The sequence below is a fragment of the Vulpes lagopus genome, chromosome 11 (genome assembly GCF_018345385.1).
Source record: "Vulpes lagopus strain Blue_001 chromosome 11, ASM1834538v1, whole genome shotgun sequence".
Classification (NCBI taxonomy): domain Eukaryota; kingdom Metazoa; phylum Chordata; class Mammalia; order Carnivora; family Canidae; genus Vulpes; species Vulpes lagopus.
This window is the reverse complement of record NC_054834.1, coordinates 53,072,215-53,091,492: the sequence shown is the minus strand read 5'-3', so window position 1 is coordinate 53,091,492 and position 19,278 is coordinate 53,072,215. Positions and strand designations below refer to the sequence as shown.

At 37.3% G+C, this 19,278-nt stretch overlaps 1 pseudogene; it reads right to left on the bottom strand.

The window, feature by feature from the left end:
* Nucleotides 1-19,278, bottom strand: part of LOC121471550 — a 71,904-nt pseudogene that overhangs the window by 43,613 nt on the left and 9,013 nt on the right.

The following is a 19,278-nucleotide window of genomic DNA, read 5'->3' as shown; positions in this document are numbered from 1 at the left end:
ATAAATGGAGAGTGGATTTAAAAAGCAAGCAATCAAGAATTTTAGATAGTATAATCCCACTTGTAGAAAACATATATACATAATTGCACAGAAAAATTATGAAAAGGTATATACAAGCATATTCACAATAATTTTATTTGTGCCATAATTGGCAATGTTTATTTTCTTTATGTTATTTCTTTTTTAAAAAAATACTTTATTTATTTGAGAGAGAGAAAGAGAGATAGTGAGAGAGCACAAGCAGGGGGGGAGAGGGAGAGGCAGGCTCCCCACTGACATGGGGCTGGATCCCAGGACCTTGGGATCATGACCTGAGCCAAAGGCAGAAACTTAACCGAACTGAACCATCCAGACGCCCCTATATTGTTTGTTTTCTAAATCAACAATATGGACTGGCTGCTGAACTGCAATTCACTTTAGACTAGCAGCCTTTTACCTAAAGGTTGAATTATTTATTCAAGAAAAGAGAGAGAACACGAGTGGAGGGAGGGGCCAAAGGAGAGGGAGAGAGAGTCTTCAAGTAGACTCCTTGCCAAGCACAGAACCCAACACAGGGTTCTATCCCAGGACCCTGAGATCATGACCTGAGCCGAAATCAAGAGTCGGATCTTACCCGACTGGGCCCTCCTAGACTAGGAGGATTTTAAAGGAAAGGTTTGAGACCTATTCAAGAACTTCCTTCAGGGCCTGGTTCTGAGGGAGGAGCTTGGTGAATGTGTGCTGTATAACTGGTCACACGATCAACCACTTCCTCGTTACTCTTTTTCAATAAGAAAAACAAATTCTGCTTCATTCCTGGGTGCTCTCATTAAATCTTTGGCCATTTTATTGGAAAGCAGCTCATCTCTTCAAGTGTGAAAAGGGAGACTTTTAGACCACACCAAAGTAAAATTTTATAAGGTACTTCTCTTTGGCATGTTAGGTAGAAGTAAAATAAAACAGAAATATGTGACAACATTTGTTACTCGGCAGGGTTCTAAAAACAGTGTTTGACCTAAATACTATGAAATCCAAATTACATTAGAACACAAATTGATTAGATGCAGTGGAAAGATTTTTGGGGTTTACTATGGAAAGGAGCTGGAATGGGACCATTTTTTTCCCCTTCAATTTTCAAGCAACACTAAATAAGTGTTTTGGAATGAACCATATTCACCTTGTTACTCATTTAGCTTATTTTGTTTGAAAACATTTACATAGTGAAAAGCTGTTAATGGCATCCTGATAACCCTGGAGCTATGAGTAAAGAGATTGCTGCTTTGTGCTAAATGTACACTTTACCCTTTTACTTCTTCTAAATACCTCTATTGCTAATGATGTTTTTCCTCCTGAAATTCATATTTCCTAAGTAATCTGCAAATGTAGGAGAGTCATGGAGGGACAATCTCTATTAAAATGAGCTGTCTTCCCCAATCAGCAAATGAAGAGAATTTCATTCAAGGGAAAACATCATTCTATTAGAGGAAATTGAACTGGAAGTTTTTATTACCTGATGGGATATTGTCTTAAATGTGATCTAAATGACAGCTTATTCATCAAATGATCAGCTTTTTCTTTTATATATGGTCATTATATTGGCAATTTTTATTTATTTATTTGTTCATAAGAGACAGAGAGAGAGAGAGAGAGAGAGAGAGAGAGAGAGAGAGAGGGAGAAGCAGGGTCCCTGCAGGGAGCCTGATGTGGGACTCGATCCCAGGACCCGGGGGTCACAACCTGAGCCGAAGGCAGATGCTCAACAATTGGGCCACCCAGGCATCACAAATTGGTAATTTTTAAATGGACTTCATAGTGAAAAACACAGGGAGAAGCTAAATGTAAATGATACCTAAAATTAACACGTAAAACTAATGGGGATATATATTCTGGTTTTAATATGCAGCAGTTTCTATTTTACTGGATTTTACTCTAATGTACATATTGAATACTGATGAAACATATAAGAGGGCTTTTTATGAATGCTCCAGGAACTGATGGGTGGGCTGTGTCCGCGATAGAAACGCTCTGTCCTGACATCTATTGGGATGTGCCTCACCTGCCCTGGGCCCAGCTATGGGCTAATGTCTACAGCTGAATTAAGTTGCCACTCTCCTCTCTGGTTGCCAGGACTATCACAGGGCTCTCACTAGAAGGAAAGTGTACTTTTCTTGTGTCCTTATTTCCTAAATACATTTGAGGTTTTTTTAACCATCCTTTTCTTGCTCTGATTTAAAAATTCAGTGAGAAATAGGCTCCAGCCTCCTTTTCAGGGATTCATAGCAATGACCAAATTCAAGCTTCTAGGTGTAGAATGTTCTTTAGCGATAGACCCTAGGATCAGTAAGAATAAATGTTTTCTCATGGTGTGATCTATAAAACACTGTGGTTCCTAATGGGTCTTAAAGTAGTCTATAGGTCATTTTGTGTGCATGTGGGTATAAATAATATATAAATTTTAACATATTTAATTTTATAATATATAATCATAACTATAAATATAATATTACATACTTTAATACATAAATAATATATAAATTTTATGCATATAGTATGTATACATATATAATTTTCCAAGTATTTCACAAATATGAAATATAAGATTTTTAAATGATTTTCCCCCAGAAGCCCCATTACAATTTTCATGTTCATTCCACTTGATTTTTTTTTTAACTCTGTTAACCATTTTTAAGAGTAGAGTTTGGTAGTGTTATCTGTATTCACATTGTTGTGTAAGAGATCTCCAGAACTTTTTCATCTTGCAAAATGGAAACCTATATCCATTGAATAACAAACCCCCTTTCCCCTTCCCTCCAAATCCTGGCAACCCCAATTCTAGTTTCTGTTTCCATGAATTGACTACTCTATAAATCTCATATAAGTGAGATCATACATTAATTGGGGTTTTTGACTGGCTTATTTCACCTCAAGGTTCATACATGAAGCATGTTACAAAATTTCCTACTTTTTTTAAGGCTGAGAAACATTTTATATAAAATTTAGAGAGAGAGAGAGAGAGAGAGAGAGAGAGAGAGAGAGATGTATTCCATAGTCTCCTTATCCATTCATTTGTCAATAGACATTTGAGCTGCTTCTACCTCTTAGCTATTAGGAATAATGCTAGAGCTTAAGCAGGCATGAGCCTGGGGGCCCTGGAGTGTTCTGTGCTGGGGTGAGGGTACCCAAGCAAGCCATCTGAAGACAAAGTGCTATGGCCCTAGAGTGTTCCAAGGTACTTTGGGATGATATCACCTTGTCATAATAGCAGAAGCTGTAGTGAGCACTGGCCAGGGGTGCCCTGGTGTGTGCCATTCTGGGGCTACCTTGGTGGGATGGCTGGGGCTGATGTGGGTTGGGGCCTGGGACTTGTTGAGGTGGTAGGTCAGTTATGGCACATGGGCCCTGTCTCAATTTGCACTATCAAGGTGCAGGGGACATGTAAACCATGGTGCTCACCAGCCCCTCCAACCGAGAGAGAGTTCCAGCCACTCCTCCCAGCACTCCCCTCACCCCTGCCCTGCTGTGGCTGGTGAAAGTCCAGGGCTGGATCTTTTATATTCTAGTTCCCTTTTAAACCACAGCTTTTTTGCTGTACCTCAGGGCAGATGAATCTGCTCCTAATCTTTCAGTCTTGTCCTTCCCCACTGTTCTTCACAGCTTTGGGGTTTAGGATTCCCTTCCTTATGGTGTCTCCCATCTCTCTGGCATTCTCTATATGGCCTCTCTATCTTTTGCTGTGCATAAGCTTTTCAATCAGCCCTCAGTTATTCAGAAGGAATTTCTTTATAAATAAATAGATTTGGTATTTGTGGAACAGGTAAATTGAAGGTCTTCCTAGGTTGCCATCTTTTTTTTTTTTTTTTTTTTTAGATTTTATTTATTTATCCATGAGAGATAGAGAGAGAGAGAGGCAGAGACATAGGCAGAGGGAAAAGAAGGCTCTTCACATGGAGCCCAATGCAGCACTCCATCACCAGACCCAGGATCACACCCTGAGCCAAAGGCAGATGCTCAACCACTGGGCCACCCAGCTATCTCCCTATGTTGCTATCTTGAATGAGAATCCCATGATCACTTAGCTTTTAAATGCTTTTAATATACATTGGCAATATGAGAATTATTGGGGTCCTAGAGGAAGAAGAAAGAGAAAGAGGGACAGAAGGTATATTTGAGCAAATCAGAGCTGAGAACCTTCCTAATCTGAAGAAGGAAACAGGCATTCAAGTCCAGGAGGTACAGAGAACCAATAAAAATAGATCAACACACCACGTATAGTAGTGAAGCTTGCAAATTTCAGAGATAAAGAGAAAATCCTGAAAGCAGGTTGAGACAGGAAGTCCTTAACATACAAGGTTAGGAACATTAGACTGGCAGCAGACTTATCCACAGAGACCTGGCAGGCCAGAAAGGGCTGGGATGATATATTTAGAGTCCTAAGTGAAAAAAACAAACAAACAAACAAACAAACAAATAATGCAGCCAAGAATACTTTATCCAGAAAAGCTGTCATTCAAAATAGAAGATGAGATAAAGAGCTTCCAGGACAAACAAACAAAAAGAATTTGTGATTACTAAACCAGCTCTGCAATAATTATTATGGGGGATCCTGTAAGTGAAAGAAGAGCTCAGAAAGAACATAGAGACAGGAAACAGGGACGTTGCAAGTAATACAATGAACTAAATTCATATCTTTCAATAGTTACTCTGAATGTAAAGAGGCTAAATGCTCCAATCAAAAGACATGGAGTATTAGAATAGATAAAAAAGCAATTTTAAGAACATATTATGAGCAACAATTTGCCAACAAATTAGGCAATCTGGAAGAAATGGATGCATTCCTAAAGACTTATAAGTTACCAAAACTGAAACAAGAAGATATAGAAAACCTGAATAGGCCCATAACCAACAAGGAGATTGATTCAGTAATCAAAATCAGTGCCATATGGCTTCCCAGGGGAATTCTATTAAAATTTAAAGAAGAATTAATACCTATTTTTCTGAAACGGTTTCAAAAATAGGAATAGAAGAAAAACTTCCAAACTCTATGAAAACAGCATGACCTTGATCCCAAAACCAGAGAAAGAGCCCATGAAAAAGGATAATTAGAGATCAATACCCCTGATGAACATAGATGCCAAAATTCCCACCAAGCTATTAGTCAATAGGATCCAACAGTATATTAAAAAGATTGCCTACCACAATGAAGTAGGATTTATTTATTTTTAATTTTTTTAAAAGATTTTATGTATTTATTCATGAAAGACACACACACAGAGAGAGAGAGAGAGAGAGGCAGAGACACAGGCAGAGGGAGAAGCAGGCTCCATTCAGGGAGCCCAACGCGGGACTGTATCCTGGGACTCCAGGATCACGCCCTGGGCTGAAGGCAGGCACTAAACCACTGAGCCACCCAGGGGTCCCCCCGAAGTGGGATTTATTTCTGGGCTGCAAGAGTGGTTCAACATTAGCAAATCAATCAGTGTGATACATTACATTAATGAAAGAAAGGACAAGAACCATATGATCCTTTCAATTGATGCAGAAAGAGCATTTGACAAAATACAGCAACCTTTCTGATTAAAGCTCTCCAGTATAGGGATAGAGGAAACATACTTCAATATCATAAAAGTTGTATATGAAAAGCCCAGAGCAAATATCATTCTCAATGGGGAAAACCTGAGTCTTTTCCCCTAAGGTCAGGAACATGACAGGGATGTCCAGTCTCACCTCCGTTGTTCAACATAGTACTAGAAGTCCTAGGGTCAGCAATCAGGCAACAAAAAGAAATAAAAGGCATCCGAATCAGCAAAGAAGAAATCAAGGTCTCATTCTTCAAAGATGACAGGATACTTTATGTGGAAAACCCAAAAGACTCCACCCGAAAATTGCTAGAACTCCTACAAAAATTCAGCAGCATGGCAGGATACTAAATCAATGCACAGAAATGAGTTGCATTTCCATACTCTATCAATGATACAGAAGAAAGAAAAATTAAGGAATTCATCCTGTTTACAATTGTGCCAAAAACCATAAGATACCTAAGAATAATCCTAACCAAAAGGTAAAGGATCTGTACTCTTAAAAACTATAGAACACTTATGAAATAAATTGAGGAAGACACAAAGAAATGGAAAAACATCCCATGCTAATGGATTGGAAGAATAAATACTGTTAAAGCATCTATTCTGCCCAGAGTAATCTTCACATTCAGGGCAATCCCTGTCAAAATACCATTGACATTCTTCACAGAGCTGGAACAAATAATCCTAGGAGTTATATGGAACCAGAAAAGACTCCAAATAGCCAGAGGAATGGTGAGGGGAAAAAAACAAAGTTGGGGGCATCACAATGCCAGATTTCAAGCTGTATTACAAAGTTGTAATCATCAAGCCAGTGTGGTACTGGCACAAAAACAGACACATAGATCAATGGAACAGAATAGAGAATCTCGAAGTGGACCCACAACTTTATGGTCAACTAATCTTCAACAAAGCAGGAAAGAATATCCAATGGAAAAGGGACAGTCTCTTCAACAAATGGTGTTGGGAAAATTGGTCAGCCACATGTTGAAGAATGAAACTGGACCACTTTTTTTTTTTTTTAAATCAGTATATAACACTGATCCTTATTTTTTAAAAAAATATTTTTTTACTCATGAGAGACAAAGAGAAAGAGAGAGAGATCCCAAAACTGGACCACTTTCTTACACACACCAGACACAAAAATAAACTCAAAATGGATGAAAGACCTACATATGAGACAGGAATCCATCCAAATCCTAGAGGAGAACACAGGCAGTAACCTCTTTGACCTCAGCCACTTCTTTCTAAAGACGTCTCCAAAGGCAAGGGGAACAAAAGGAAAAATAAACTATTGGGACTTCACCAAGATAAAAAGCTTCTGCATAGCAAAGGAACCAGTAAACAACACTAAAAGGCAACTCACAGAATGGGAGAAGATATCTGCAAATGACAAATCAGATAAAGGGCTATTTTCCAGAATCTATAAAGAACTGGTCATACTCAACACCCCAAAACCAAATATTCCAGTCACGAAATGGGTAGAGGACATGAGCAGACATTTCTACAAATAAAACAAATAGCCAACAGACACAGGAGAAAATTCTCCACATCTCTTGCCATCAGGGAAATACAGATCAAAACCACAATGAGATACCACCTCACACCCATGAGAATGGCTAAAATTAACAAGTCAGGAAACAACAGATATTGGTGAGGATACAGAAAAGGGGAACCCTCTTACACTGTGGGGGGGAATGCAATCTGGTACAGCCACTCTGGAGAGTGGTATGGAGGTTCCCCAAGAAGTTAAAAATAGAGCTATCCTATGGCTCAGCACCTGCACTAGGGTATTTACCCCGACGATACAGATGTATTGATCTGAAGGGGCACCTGCACCCTGATGCTTATAGCAAAATGTCCACAATAGCGAAACCATGGAAAGAGCCTCGATGTCCATCAACAGATAAATGGATAAAGAGGATGTGGTCTATATATACAATGGAATATAACTCAGCCATTAGAAAGGATGAATATTTACCATTTATAGGGACATGGATGGAACTGGAGGGTATTATGATGAGTGAAGTAAGTCAAACAGAGAAAGACAATTATCATACAGTTTCACTCATATGTGGACTAGAAGACACAGCATAGAGGGTCACAGGGTAAAGGAGGGAAAATTGAAGAGGAAGCCATCAGAGGGCGAAAAACCATGAGAGACTCTTGACTCTAGGAAACACACTGAGGGTTGCTGGAGGGGAGTTGGCAGGGAGGATGGGGTCACTGGCATTAAGGAGGGCTCATGATGTGATGAGCACTGGGTGTTTTACACAATTGATAGAATTGTTGAACTCTACACTTGAAACTAATGATGCACTATACGTTGGCTAGTTGAATTAAAAAATATATATATATAAATGCATCTCATTTTATCTGAGATGCATTTACCAGAGTAAGATGAGCTGTGGCAAAATATTTTCACTTCATGTGGGTATTTTCCTTCATGCTGTGTTTACCTTTACACGTTTCCCAGCACTAATATGAATTTTATCTATCTTTTTTTATGAGCATTGCATTTGAATGATATATCTTTATCTTTATCAGTACTATGAACCTCTTGTTATTTTTCAACTTTTTAAATAAAAAAGTATTTTTAATAAAAACCCGATTGATGTGCACCATGTTTTGTTTAAAAATTGTATCTAAATTTGAAAGCTTTACCACATTCTTTCACAAAATTTTATAATTAGAGAATGCCTTTGGGATCACAATCATAAGAATCAAGGTCCTGTAAAATTCAATTTTTCATTTATTCATTTAACAAATAACTGAACACATTTGATGTGCCAAAAACTACTCTAATGCTCAGAATGAATATAATAAATGCATATATTATGTAATCAATTGTAAGATGATGAGTGCTTTTGTTTAAAAAGAAAAAAGAGCAAGCAAGTTAATAGTGATACAGCATGAGGGACTAGAAATATGTGTAATTTTAAATGCAATTGTCAGAGCAGATCTCATTGAAAAAATAACATTTGAGAGGGGAAAACCTTAAATGAAAGTTTTAGCTCTATATCCACCTGAAGAAGAATGTTTCAGGCTGAGGAAATAACCAAGACAAAGTTACAAAGGTGAGAACATTTCTGTTATGTGTGAGAACAACCAAGAAGGCCAATATAGCTGGAGTGCACGAGGTAAAGGGAGATAGTAGAGGATAAGATTAGGAAGGGAACATGGTGGCTGACAGATCATATAGGGATGTGTAGGCCATTATAAGAACTATATGAAGTAGAGAGCTATCATGGAGTCTGGAAAAAAAAATCAGCCTTTTATTTTATTTTTTTTTAGCCTTATATTTTAAAACATTTACTCTAACTGCTGTGTTGACAATTATCTGGAAGGGGGAAGGAGGTAGTATATGGTCAGAGAAACCAGTCAGGAAACTATTGTACTAATTCTGTAAGAAATAATGGTAACTTCAAACTTGGACCACAGTGATTTGTTTTTCTGAAACTCAAATATGTGCGTATCATGTGTTTTATTTGGCAACCCAGGTGAGGGGACATTCAGTAGTAGTTTGGGATATGATGAGTTTCAGATCTCTAATCACCATCCCAGTAGAGATACTAGTTGGCCGTTGGACTTATGACAATAGTTTCCTAGAGAAGGCTGAAGATAGAGGTTTGACACATTTCAGCCATGGAGTTGGATGGCATCAACAAGGAAGTGAGCGTAGCAAGAAAAAACAACCAAGAACTGAGCAACAAGATGTGCAATACTAAGATGTAAGGGTTAAAAAGGGAGGAATTAGTAAATGATCCCGACAAGAAATGAGGAATAAAGGACCAGATTGAGAGGAAAGCCGAGGAAGGTATAATAGTATGCTAGAAGCCAACTGAAGAAAGATTATCAAGAAGTCTTTGATTATATTAAAAGATGCTGGTTGGTCAGATAAGATGAGGACTGGGTGCTGATAATTGTATTTAACCAGGTGGAGGTTAACTGAAGACGTCAACAAAACCCATTTTGTTTATGTACAGGAACGAAAGTCGTACTAGAATAAATTTTTGAGAAAATAGAAGGGCATGAATTGGAGATATCAAGTTGAATAAATTTTCCTGAGATGTGTTGCTACAAAAAAAGAAAAGGAGGAAAAAAAAAAAAAGAAAGAAAGAAATGAGATGAGAGGATAGCTAGCATGTACGGTGGGATCCTGAGTGCATTTTGTATTCATTCATTCACTCATGCATTTATTTCATTCATTTTAGGTAGGGGAAATTACAGCATGTTTGCTGATTATAATCATCCAGAAGGAAAGGAGAAAGTTAATGAAACTATGTTCTTGAATAGGAGAGGATGAGGTACGTAGAATGTAGAAGCTACGTACAAGTATGAATCATTTGTTTACCATGACAGATGGGTAAGCGGAGTATAAATACTCAGGCATTGGTGGTAGATGAGCTGGTGGGAGCTTGCAAGACTTCTCTTAGGATTGTTTCACATTAAGGATGAGAAGCAAGGGTTCGGGCTGAGGACGAGGAGAAGGAGAAGGTGTTAGGAGTGTGAAGGGAAGGCGTGAAAGACATCTAGTGGAATGAGCGAACAACTGGTCTACGAAAGCATATGATTGCCTGACAGATTTGATGTGTCACTTACAATTTGAGGACATGAAAGTAAAATGAGGCCAAGCAGCACGATTATGTGCTTTTCCTTAATGGAATCAGATGTAAAGGTGCAGTAGTAAGAGGTATGAATCTCATCCTGTTTGTGGCTTTGTAAAGAGAAAATCACAAAGGCAAGCAAAGAACAATGGCGTGGATGCTCTATGCAAGGGAGGAGGTATAATGCCCGACTATGGAATTATAAATGGGAAAGAGGAAGAGGGCAGAGCATCAGTGAGGTCAGGGTTAAACTCGTTGAGTCAATAGATGAGTGTTCAAGGAGTAGTTGAAGGGTGGTGGCTGGAGTTGGGGTGTAGAGTGAATGAGTTGAAACTATGAAAGATTATGGTCAGGGAACGGAATGCATGAATTTGAGATTGAGATTACGGCAACAGTGATATTATTGATGATGACAAGTTCCTTTGTTTGAAGGAGGCAGGTTTGACACTTAGAACATCTGAAAGCTGAATCTGCAAATTTTAAGGTTTCATGCAGATTCATCCCTTAGGAACCCTTTCTCCACGACTACATATGCTGAAACCTTCACACTTTCAGTGTTCAGTGTGATGCACTCGCTGACCTAGTAGTTGAAAGAGTGATGTTGATGCTTTTAAGGAGGAACCTGTCCATAGTTTCTTAGACTTTGTTTTACATAATTTTCCAAAACTATCTAGCAGGGCCATGTAGTTATTCCTGATGGATTTTCCAATTCCTAAAACTAAAAACCAAGAAAAAGATGTCTGGATGCAAACAGTATTACGGTTGAAGATTCTTTCACTTAACTGAATGTCATAAGCTATTCAATGATCATCAACAATATAGGTTCTCTAAGATAAATGAAATGAGTTCTATCATTACATTATTATTTTTATAATTCTTACTATTATTTTAAATTTATTTTCTAATATTGTGTCTTATTATTTTAAATTTAGATAAATCTTTCTATAAAGTTTTGCCAAAAAAGAATGGTTTGCACGTTCAAGGAATATCCATATTGCTATCTATGGAAGCAATATTTTTAAAATGATTTTATTAATTTTTAAAAAGATTTTATTTATTCATGGGAGACACAGAGAGAGAGGGGGGTGGTGCAGAGACACAGGCAGAGGGAGAAGGAGGCCCCATGCAGGGAGCCCGATGTGGGACTTGATCCCAGGACCCCAGAATCACACCCTGAGTTAAAGGCAGATGCTCAACCACTGAGCCACCCAGGCATCCCAAGATTTTATTGATTTATTTGAGAGAGAGAGAGAGATAACATGAGCTAGATGGAGGGGCAGAGAGAGAAGCAGACTCTCCTCCAAGCAGGGAGCCTGATGTAGGGCTTGATCCCAGGATCCTGAGATCATCACCTGAGCCAAAGGCAGACACTTAACCCACGGAAGCACTCATACACTTTTGCATCTACTATTCTACACTTGCCTCTTAGACCATATTATTAACTTCCATGAATTTAAATGCTGTCTGTCTGCTGATAGACCCTACATTGATATTGTCAGCTCAGGTGTTTCTTCAGAGCTCTGTACCCACATACCCAAATACCCCCCTGACTTCTTCATTTAGTTGTTTCACAGACTTCTCCCCATATATCCAAACCTGAGACTGGTTTGCTTCCATTACCAATGGAAGTTATTGGTCAGTCTCCTAAGGTTTTCTGAATGACAATTCTACAATCCCAGTTGGTCAAGGCAGAGATATGAGATATCTTCCTTGTACTTCCTTTTCTCAAAATCCATATTCAATATATTGTAATTCACATAAATTCTAACTTGGGAAAAGGTCTAAATTCACCACTCTCTCTCCACTAGCCATACTAATTGGCCAAACTAGAAGTGTCTCTTGACAGAGCTGCTGGAATGGCTTTCCAGTCTCTGACCCTTGTTTCTCTCTAAATATTCTACAGACAGCAACTAAAAGAATTTCAACAACAAATTGATCATGTCAACTCCCCAGAAACAAACACACAACATGAAAATCTTCTTTGTCTCCCCGATTCAATTATAATAGCATTTAAAAATCATTTAATACCTCTCAAGACTTGATAAGATGTGGACTGCCTCCTTTTTTATGTGAATCTGATAGCAGTCATGCTCTGTACGTCAACTGAACTGTCTTTTTTTTTTCTAATTCCTCAAACATATCTGGCTTATCCCTAGATTAATATGTGTTCTCTCTGCCTAGCACTTTCTTTGCTGCAACACATTTCAGTTGTCAAAGACATTTTCTGGGCCCCAGTCTAAGGTAGTAAACCCCATTATACTCATGCATAGCTTTCCTGTATTACTTCATGATAATCGTACTCACACATTTTTAAATAATTGTCTCTCCACTCTATTTAAACTCCATAAGGAAAAGAATCATGTCTGTTTTATTGGCATCTTATCTTTATTTTTTAAATTATTAAGTTTTGTTCACTTTAATTCTAGTATAATTAACATATAGGGTTATATTAGTTCCAGGTGTATCACAGTGATTCGACACTACACATCATTCCTCAGGGCTCATCATAAGTGCACTTTAAATCCCCTTCACCTATTTCACCCATCCCCCCCATAGCCTCCCTTCTGATATGCTGTGTTTTAAATGAGCATTTTATCTTTATCATCTAAGAAGGTACTCAATAAAATTTGTGGAATGAAGAAATAAACTTGTAAAAACCTCTACTTTTTAATTTCAGCATTTTAATTAGCTGAGGGAGCCAAGAATAGTCTGTTGGAACACTCTTCACTCAAAATCTCCCTGTCTTCTTTTAATTTAATATCTATGCTATTAAATTAGAGACAATTTGAGTCTTATTTTTTACCACTAATTACTTGGACTTGGATTAAACAAATATAGTATATAGTCCCTATTGGCCGTTTTCACAGCCTCCTCCTTTCTTAGTTATATTTCTTTTCTAAAAACCCTGTTGTTTCAGGCACTGCTCTGAATTCGATGTGGGAGTCAGGGGGCAGATTTAGGTTTTTCTTCTGTTATTCTAGCTAACATAAAAAAATACAGAATCTCACTCAAAAATTTTGGTAATATATTTGTTCTGGTCTATTGTCAAGTTATATATTAAAAAGCTGCATATATATTAATATATATTCAATTAGCTATTTTCTTAATAAGTAACTAGTGTGACATTATCTAGACATCAGAGGAGTATCCAATAAAAACTCAACACCTCTGCTTTCAAGAAATCGAGAAGCCTGTGGGGACAGATTTACGTATGTTTAATGGAACCTTGATAAATGTGTGAGATACAGTATTTTGTGCGGTGGGATAGCATTATGTGGTTTCAGAGATGTATTTAAGTACGTTAAAATTCACTGAACCTAAGTGATGAATAGGTTTACACTTCTTTATAAATATTTGTTTCTTTCTTTTTCAATTTTCACCTTTGAAGGATGGTGGATTTTTTTTAATGGATACACATATGAGTTCCTAAAATATTGTAGAGGAAGGCCATATACAATAAATGCTTAATTTTATGGTGAGGACAGATAAGTTTAAAAGCAGAGAAACTGCTACGAGGTACAGAGGATCAAACACACAGAACTAACAGCAAAGAATTCAATTAACATTAAAAGCTCCCTATGTCTGTCCTTAACAAGATCATACTTGTCTTCGCAGTCTCACAGCATAGGTGAGTTAATGGAAGAAAGGGAAAATCCTATTAATCACCTTATTTTCCAACATCTATTTAACTGAAAAGTTATTGTAAAAAGGAGTTTATTTTTGCTTTAAGTAGCTAGCTCAGTGAAGAATCAAGTTTTGGTCTCTGGTTCATTTGTCTTCAACAACATGTGAGCCAACTAAGATACCCTGTGGACATTATTACTAACTAATGTTATTATTTCCTAAACTCACATTGCAAACTCTCAACTTCTTCTACTAGATCATTTCCATTGTTTTTAAGGACAGCTAACTGCTAAATATCTTATAGAAACACTCATATAAAACTAATAGCAGGCAATTTATTTGACTTTCTTTTTTTGTTGTTTTTTTGTTTGTTTGTTTTTGTTTTTGTTTTTTTGACTTTCTATAATAAGGAGAAACCATATTTGTCTTTTGTGAAGTTGAAAAGGGCGTTCAGAGAATACCTACCCTACACAGGCAATCCACCCAGTCTGCTGCTTGGCTGAGAGGGCATACCCAGGATTCCACCATAATTTACAGCTAAACACACTGAATGCTGTTAAATTTGCTCTAAGGATAGTAGCACTGATTTAAAAAGTGTGGCCTACCGAGTGTTCTAAAGTAACTTAAGCACTGTGGTCAAACTTCATGCTGAAATATGACATTTTCAAGGTTAAAATTTAAATGTGAGGGGGTCTAATCTGTTAAAATCCTGAAGGGTGATAAGAAAAACAACAACAAAAAGTTTTGTACTTAATAGAAATTATAAGCACCTTAAGAGTTGCATGAGCAACTTTATTTATTTTTTTTATTTTGTATTATTACCATTACCATTATTACTCTTGTTATCACCATTATTTAATGCCAATTGGGAGATCAGGATCACTTGGCACTGAGTACTCCTTTAAAGAAATGATTTACTTGCCTTTCACAAAGCTGGAGCAGTGACAATTGTTTAGAATTCAATCTATAGACCAGTTTCACACAAGGGAAGATCTAAATCTTCTTTTTATTCGTAACCTCATAAAACTGATGCACCTCTTTCGAGGTAATTAAGCTGAAATCACAAAAGGATTTGGCCACGGGGCTCAAGGGAACTGGTAATAAGATATTCAGCCTTTTATCTCCATGCAGTTGGTGTGAGAGTGTCTTGGGCTGATAATGGATAAAAGCAGCAAGCGTATGCCAAAGGATTCAGGGTCCCTGCCAGCCAAGTTCATGATTCCCTCTCTGTTTTCATGTTTCACTTGCAAACTGGCTTCTAATTTATCACTGAAAGGGGAGAATCATGCTATTAAATGCTTCCCTACATTAAACATTTGATGTTCTTTAAAGTTTATGTTTATCCTCACTATCAACCCCTAGAGGAGTCAGATGTTAAGATCCCCAATGGCTTCACAGGCCAATGACATATTCAAGGACACATAAATAATTGTTGACTAAATGAGTACTTGACCTAGAAGTGAACAAAGATGCTTTTTTAAGGCATCTGATATGGTCAGTTGTAGTGTGAGATGTTTCCTGGCAAAAATTCCAAAGCTGAACTTTATTTTCCCAGTTGGAAAATTATAAAGAAAAGGGACAGGCTGCAGGTAGAAAGGGGACTACTCCTCAGTGCCTCCATACAGCAAGCATTTAGTAAAATTTCTTAATAAAATTTCCTGTTAGGGGCACCTGGGTGGCTCAGTGGTTGAGCATTTGCCTTTGACTCAGGTTGTGATCTCTGGGTCCTGGGATCAAGTTCTGTATCGGGCTCTCCGCAGGGAGCCTGCTTCTCTCTGTCTCTGCCTTTCTCTCTCTGTTTTTCATGAATAAATATTTTTAAAAATTAAAAAAACAAGAAAATTTCCTTTTATTCTTACAACCTCTGATAAAGACATTATTAATTTCATTTTACAAACTTGAAATTCAGAGTGGCAGACATATACTCCTCTGCTTACAATAAGGTTTTTTTTCCATAGTTTTGTTTCATCATTTTTAAAACGGTGTGATGAGATTTTTACAAAACGGTGTGATGAGATTTTTACAAAATTAACTGAAAGTTGTGTCACAATCATAGTAAAAGGTATGTTATGTCTAAAATACAAAGAGGAACAAGAGGAACAAGAATGTTTTCTTCCTAACAAAGCTATATATTTTCTGGCATTTTAATTTATGTCAAAATGTTGTATCTTTACTGATTTCTTGTTATTCAGGCTTATTAGGAAACAATACTCAAATAATATGGAGGTAGATAATGAAAAATGTAAAATTGCACCCATATTTACACATGAGATAGACCAATTTTATCTGATGTGTGTCCTTCTAAATCTCTAAAAAATATTAGTATATCGTATCTGTTAATTTATAAGAGATTTTTCAACAAATGTAATCATTGATAATGTATTGCAATCCTTGGTATGCAGTATCAATTTATTAAATCGATCTATTGTTAGTGGACTTTTTCTCGTTCATTTCTTTTTATTTTCATTAACACTGTAGTAACATTCCTCCACATTTACTGAAGATTTTCTTAAGGTAACCTGTTAAAATTGGAATTTCTGGGTCAAAATATATGAACAATACAGATTCAGTACATACTATTCATCCATCCATCCCTTCATTCTTTATTCATTTAGCAAATACTGAATATGTTGTGTGTGTCAGTCATGGTTTTAGATACTTAGGTTTTATCAGTGACTCAGACTAAAATATATCTAGGCTTCTGAAATACACAATATATTGCGAGGAGAAAGATCTTTTGAAACAAATGTTCAGTAAATGCACTATATATTATGTTTAATGGTGGTACATTCAAGGCAAAAATTGCCTGGAGTTGGGGAGTCGAAAGAGTACAATTTTGAACAGGGTGGCTAGGGTATAACTCATTGAGAAAGTGTCCGTGAATAAAGAATTTTAAGTTTTTATTAATTTACATCCCCACTCATAAAGTATGAGGGTGCCTATATTCCCAAATCTTCGTCAACATGTGGTGTTATCAATCATTTGAATCTTATGTACAAAAGTGATACGTCACCCTCTTGAGGTGTAACTTGTTTAATTGAGAGAATGTTGAAGATCTTTTTATGTACTTAAGGATCCATTTGTATTTTTTCACTTGAGATTTTGTTATCTCTTCTCTTTTTCTACTGGTTTATTTATCTTTTTTGTGTACTAATATTTAAGCATTATTATGTAGTAAGGATATTAACTCCTTTGTATTCATACATGTCAATATTTTCCCGGTGTATTTGTTTTGTCTTGTGATCTGACTACAATTGTGCCTAAATCCTCAAAAATGACTTTCCTTTCTCATCCAAATGTGTATCTTGTTGTGTGAAAGAGGATAAAATATCACCTCACTCTGAAGCCTCTCCTGATTACTCCCGCTGCAGCACTACTCAAGATCCATATTATACAAGGTTATACATTGTTTTCTAATTTGCTTATGTGCATTTTTGTTCTTCAACCAAATGACCAGCTATATGTTCCCAAATTTCCATGAATTGATCAAACGATGAAAAGCCTGGCCCTGGAAAACAAAATGAAACAACACAAATAAACCAACAAAATCATGGCTTAAAACACAACTGGAAAACAGCCCGCCCTGTGCCGAAGCAGTTCATGTTGACATAACCTAGATGTCATCATCAGCCTAGTAGTATGAAACAAGGCTGTGTGGTTCTTAGAGATGCCCAACTGCACATTTATCATCCACCCTGGTGACCTTACACTAAGGTTCCTCACACTCCCTTCTCCTAAGGTTTCAGGATAGCACAGTCTACACCATCTTGGCTGGGTCGGGCAAACCAGTCCAAAGGCAGTCTCAAGCCTTTGACCTCCTGCCTGCCTTTAACTTCCCCCACAAAATGGATCTGGTGATGAAACCAAACTCATGTTTTGTAATGAAATCTCAGTAAACAGGAAGGCTAGGCCTGAGAACCAAACATTTATTCCAAGTTGTTCAGGGAACAGAGGTCAATGAGAGGTCCCCCCTCAGAGGACTGGAGGTCTGTGTACAACTTGTGTAGGTTGTTTTGCCAAAGACAGAAGGAGACTTCTGGAACTAGATGGGAAGTTGTATTTCTAATGACCCATTGTCATTCTAAAAGGAATAAAGATAAGCCTGGTGAGCAATAGGCATTGTACTAAGTTTAAGAAGCTAAGTTAACCTTAAAAAAAAAAAAAAAGAAGAAGAAGAATGAGCTAAATTAGCATAGCACACAACTTTACATAATCAAGAGACTACAGTGGCAACAATCTACTAAAAAGCCTTTACCATAAAATTAATCTTCTTTATAAAACTTAATTGGATAGAGAGAAATCAATATAACAAGGTATTAAATTACTCGGATGTGTTGTGTTCACTCAGTCCTTTCAGTCGTGTACAATCATTTGTCCCATCTCCTCTCTAACTTCTAGGTTGGTGGTGCTCTTGAGTCCACGTACTCCTAAGTAGGGATTATTTATTATGTCAAGTTGTGCTTCAGTATTTCCTGGGCTCTGTTGACTCATTTGTTCCTTCTGCTGTGCCTGGATCCCTAACCCACCTCGTCTGAAACTTTAGTCAGCACAGGAACCTCAAACACTATCATGGCTTGCTTTCTTTTTGCTGTGTCGTGGCACCCTAGGGCTTAGGATCACCACTTCTGTTTGTCTACCTAGATGTTATTCATCCACTCAAAAAAGAAAATTATTGAGCACCTCCCAATGAATCAAGTACCATGTAAGGAATCAAGGATGCAGAATCGGTTCATAGAAGAGCGCTGACCCAGAGATTTTGCCATCTTGTGAAGGAGACGGGCATGTAAGCCTGTGTTTGGGGGACACTCTGGAAAGATGATCTATCATAGAGTCATGTGAGGAGGGCTTTGAAACCACAGGGCATGGTAGGGGTCCATGGGTTAAATAGAGGAAGTGATGCTAAAAGTAGAGACCTCAAGTAATGTGTTTGGCACATGAGCTTAACTCATTTTTTATCCTCCTTATTCTCAGTTGTACTTTCTCGCTTATTTACAGACTTCAAATTTTCTTAACAGTTATTATTTTGGAGGCCCTTTTCTGGATATTACCTTACTAGACATGTCCCGGTTTTGTAATCCTCCTGTCTTACTGCTCTTCATTAACAGCAAGGGTATCACTTTCCGTGACTATTTTTTTCTTCTTTGTTCACTAGTTTGCCAATATATAGGCTAACCCACATTTAGCACGAACCTGACAATTTTAATTCCCCAGTACTAAAATGGCAGATATATTTAAAATATATATCCTGACAAAAATGAGCTTGTGCTCTACTACCTCTACCTCTGTTTTAAACACAGCTGGCATTCTATTAATAAATGCAAGGCATTATTTTAGTTACTTTCCTGAGCATAGACACTGACACATCTTGTTTCACATTTGGTGCTGAAGTAGTCTGCATTCTCATAATGCAAAAATTCAGGAGGAAAAAAAGCATATATTTTTTTCTGCTTTACATCCTTGTTTTAATACATGACTGCATTTTTTTAGCACTT